Genomic DNA, 5,362 nt, shown 5'->3' on the forward strand with positions numbered 1-5,362 from the left:
TTCCGGGGGCCTCCGTGCACCAGGGTTCCAGATGGCCTCCGGTGTTTTCCTCTGGAATCAGTAATGTGTGCAGAGAGCAGTCTCTTCTGGTTTCGCAGGCGTGTCTGCCTCTCTGAAGGTTTAGCTCTCCCTCCCACGGGATTTGGGTGCAGAGAACTGTTTATCCGGTCTGTTTCCTTCAGGTTCCGGCGGTGTCTCACCATTAATATTCTTAACTTTTTAGGTAAAAACCCTGACACATAGACTTCCCTAAGGTCAAAATTGGTAGGGTTCGGTGATGTTTGGCCATGAAAACCCCTGTAGGAAAACTAAATGCTTTGATAGATTGTCTTTCAAAAGCTACCATGGTTTGAACTACTTAAGGTGTCAATGCCCATATTGAGAAATTCATTCTTAAATACCAAATGTCAGAAAATAGTACAATTTTATTTTGTATAAATACCATAATAATTCCAAAGAATGGAAAGAAAAAGCTGTTTAGTGGTCCTCTGTAAACATATATATTCAAAAATACTAAATATAATCAAGATTAAAAAATAGATATGAGCTTCTATGACAACTCTGGTCTTCATTTGAGCACAGCCAGGTTGTGTGAGAAGATTACATCTAGGTTTACCTGGCCTGCACTTATATTTTTAAAAAAATTTTTATCCTGCCAGGCAACTTGGTAAGGTTGAGTGGGTTGGAAACTCCCAAACCTCATACCAGAGGACGGTAGGAGCTTCTGACCAGGCCTCTGTCAAAGAATCCCTACAAAGGAATGTACCCATAACTCAGAACGGAGTTCTCCATGCTGATGAGGGTTTAGACATAAGCTTCCCTTCAAGGACATTCCTTCCTGCAAAGTGTATTTAATCTCTGGTTCACCCTGAGGATGCGGCATATACCCATTCTCTACAACGAACAATCAGTAAACAGTTTAGAACCAAAGACTGTCTCTTTCATCAACTACAACAGTGGAGAGCATGGAGAAAACCCTCATCTACAGAGCCACTGCCTAAGTCTCCTGCAGAAGGCTCCTCTGTGCTCCCAGACAGTCACTGCTAAGCTAAGGACAATCTCCGATGTGCTAAGCCAAAGATCATCCGCCCCCACCACCACCACCGTTACTCCCCTACCTCTAGTCTCTGGCTCATTCTCAGCTAGCAGGCACCATTACCTCCTCCTCCTCTAATTCCAGTGTCCTCTGGGTATCCAAGAGTTTGGGAACATCCTACCCCAAGCTTTTCCTGCCCTATGGGTCCCCCTCTGTTCTGGACTCTATGTGGTTTCCAGAGGTGACTTGGACACCTGGGAGTCACCGAATACCAGCTTTGGCTTCAAGCTCTGTTGTTTCCCACTTGAGCTGAGGCCCCCATCTTAGGCTTGCATTTTGCCATCCCCTGAGCAGTGCATCCGTGCTTCTCTGAACCCCTGCAACCGATGATAGTGGAAGGTAAGTGCAGTCTAGTATCTCCCATTTTGCCTGCCCAAGAGGTGTTCCCACACCCCAGAGGTGAGGAGGAATTCAGGACCACCCTATCTCGTTCTCTTCCTCCTGTGATATTTAGGCAGTGTGTTATTTTTCTGCATAAAGATGTGGAAAGAGAATAATGGTACCAATGTGATCTTGAGAGAACTCTGGGTTTGATAGATAATTATTCTTACCTAGGTTCATGATGAAATGATTTTTGTTGTTACTTTACATTATTCATGTTATTGGTATAATAATAAAACTAAAATGTAAATGATTGGCACAAGTTTTACTATTCCCTTGTATGCTAAATATCTTCTGAAAAAATTATCTCAAAGGAACTCAGGTGTCATAAAACATGCATGTATTCCCAGTATTCCAGAGATAGAGACAGAGTATTGGAAAAACAAAAGAGCAAGTCCAACTTTGGCTACAAGCCAACTTAAGGCAATCCTGGAATACATAAGGGTGTATCTCAAACAACAATAAAATGAAAATTCAAAGGAGGTGTTTATGGAATAACTTATTTTATACAGTGACTTTGGGCAATAGTCACAAAAAACAGAGGGGAAGTAAACAGTGGAACTGGCCATTTGCCAAGCAATGGCACTATGAGAATCTCAAGTAGCCCCCAATTTGAATATTTCCCATATGGTGTAGTATGTGTTTTAGACTCGTTCACTTAGAAAATTAAAAAGAAAAATAAAAAGGCCAAGCCTACTTGCCTTAGGGTTTTACTGCTGTGAACAGACACCATGACCAAGGCAACGCTTATAAGAACCACATTGAATTGTGGCTGGCTTACAGGTTCAGAGGTTCAGTCTATTATCATTAAGGTGGATGCATACGAGCACTCAGGCAGGCATGGTTCAGGAGAAGCTGAGAGTTCAACATCTTCATCTGAAGGCTGCTAGTGGAAGACTCAATTCAAGAAAACTAGAAGTAATATCTTAAAGCCCATGCCCAGAGTAACACACCTACTCTAAAAAGGCCACACCTCCAAATGGTGCCACTCCCTGAGCCAAGCATGTACAAACCATCACACTACTTATTAAGCAGACCTCGTAACTCCATGATTGTCCTAGATGTTAGGTCCCCATTGCAATACCTGGAAGTCTCCCGGAAAAAAATAGAGACATCTGTATAAAATTGGCTGACATTCATGGCTAGAATAGAAGGTTGGCCAATATTAAGGCCTGTATTTGAAACAATGATCCCTCTGGTATTATTTCTCTTTTTAGTTCTTCATGTAATACTCAAACAGAAAATAATTATTACAGTAAATTTTAACACATTATTCAGTAGGCACTGTGATAGATGATGAAATATAAAGGTGACTAAACTACAGATTTTAGATGTAAATAGGTTATAGTTGATTATGGACAACAGATGAGCAGAAACAAAATTATAGTACAATGGGATGAGCATTGTAGTGATTACAGAAGTCTGAGTGCTAGGTGCAGGAGAGGAGAGGCACAGTGACAATTAATCAGGCTGGTAGACAGATCTTTTCATCAGATTAACTATGTGCTAATATTTCACATCTTAGCACACTCATCATTGTGTCCATTATTTTTGAGTCTTTGAAAACATAGATTAAAATGACACCTACTTTCATTCATTTTAAAGAGCATAAAACTCTATAAGAAACACCTTTACCTGACACATCTCTTCTTTAATGTATAGAAAATTATAGATTTTACAATTTTCATATTAAATTCCTTTTTAAGTATAATGATGCTCATTTTCCAATTATGGGAATTTCAAGAGAGAGAAAAATGTTCTTGCCTACTTCACATTTTAGTGATGTTAACTAATCAATATAACCTTCAGAATCAGTTTGTGAGTACTACCTGTAAGTCAGAACTATAGCTTTTAAATTATCGGTATGCTATAAATATTTCAAACCTACAATAGTGGTCCTATTGAAAGTCAAATCTGAAAATAGCATAAGAGTTTCAAAATAACATATTTGTTGTCAAAATGTACTCCCATGAGTACACATTATAGATTACAAAAATAATAGAATGAGAATTTGTGTTGAAACTATCAATTAATAGCTAGGTACTAAAACTGTAAAGTCAGGACTGAAGAGATGGTGCCATAATTTATCGGTCTTGCTAAGAAACCTGGTGTTGTTTCCAATAACTGATAACTTCCTGTAACTCCAGCTCCAGGGAGCCCACAAACTCTTCTGGACTCCTTGAACACTTGCAATCACATGCATAGTACTGCATGGATATATACCCTCAAAGAACTTATACAAGCATTATCTTCAAAGATTACAAAGTCATTATATTATCACTTGTGAAACATTTTGATTTTCTGAAAAATATCTCCTTTATAGTACAATACATTCAAGTTACTTCCAAACTCACAGTAAGTCTTAATGTGCAAAAAGAATCATATATAGATAGATAGATAGATAGATAGATAGATAGATAGATAGATAGATAGATAGATAGATAGATATGTGTGTGTATTATATATAGAGAGAGACATTAAATTGAATTATATATAGGCATTCTGAAAACTTATTGGAGCTTTTATAGAATCACAACATAGACAAAATAGCAAATGGTATACTTCCCAGCTCTTTAACTGGATTAACATTTAGATAATTCCAACTTTCATGTGGTTTTGCCCCGTAACTACCTGTGGTCACAGTGGTCTCTTGGCATAAGAATCTATGATATTACACTAAATAGGCTGTCTTAAGGAAGGGTGTCAGACAAATCTCAAAAACCAGGACTGCCTGATCCTCAACTAAAATCCATGGAGATACATTTGAGTATTAGACATAGATATACCCAAACCTTATAATCCTATTTCTGCTACTCTTGTACTTCAAACCATGTGTTCACAAAGGAAAGATCAAAGAGATAGAGTCTTGAGACTTCTTTCTCTAGGATGTAGAAGCAGGTTTGCACACCTGCTCTGGGATGAGTGCAGAAACAGCTCCCAAACGTTGGTTGATATCAGCCTGCTTTCCCTTGATTCTGCTCATTCTCTTCACACAGAATTCACTTTTAAAATAGCAGGTTCATATGTCAACACCTTACTCCTTCTTCCCACTGTTGCTGGGGAAATATGTAGTTCACAAGGTATGGGCTTCCTAAGCTTGCTTCCTATGGTTCCCCTTCTTTCACAAGTATGCTTTGAAATTCAAACATAAGAAAACAAGTGCTTTCAGTCTTGTCTCTTCTCCAGTGCTCAGGTTAAAGCTAACACCACACATTCTCCCTTAATGCATTCAGACAGCTTTTAGCACAGTGCCTTTTGGGAAACACCCTTAAAATAACAGCCTCATTTCCACCTGCTCTGCGTTTTCCTATTTAATACTGTACATAACTTATCTAGCATAACCAATGTGCATTTACTTTGAGAGTGTCTTCCTTGGTCTCATAAAACTGAGCATGACTTGGTAGTATTAACTTCATCTGTTATACCCAAAACTAACATTACTGTTAGTATGTATAATGCTTCTAAATTGTTGACACTTAATAGTTGATGAATTACTTGGAGGAAGAGGGAAGGAGGGTGGGAGGGAGAACGATATAGATAGATAGATAGATAGATAGATAGATAGATAGATAGATAGATAGATAAGGCAGGAAGGAAGGAAGGAAGGAAGGAAGGAAGGAAGGAAGGAAGGAATATATGAAAGGAAGGCATACATTGGGAAGTCTGACAAAGTTGTCCATTTTTTTAGGACTGTGAATAAGCCTGTATCACTATTGTTCATAAATAATGTCACAAGTCTAATGAAAACCCCACCAAGGGAAAATATGTTTCATCAAATTCCAATATGGGTTCTAATTGTCAAACTTTTAAAATTTTTCAAGAAATGGGAGATTTTATTGAAGAATAACTAAATAATAATTCTAAATAATTCTATCAATGTATTTA

The sequence above is a fragment of the Rattus rattus genome, chromosome 4 (assembly GCF_011064425.1).
Source record: "Rattus rattus isolate New Zealand chromosome 4, Rrattus_CSIRO_v1, whole genome shotgun sequence".
Taxonomy (NCBI): domain Eukaryota; kingdom Metazoa; phylum Chordata; class Mammalia; order Rodentia; family Muridae; genus Rattus; species Rattus rattus.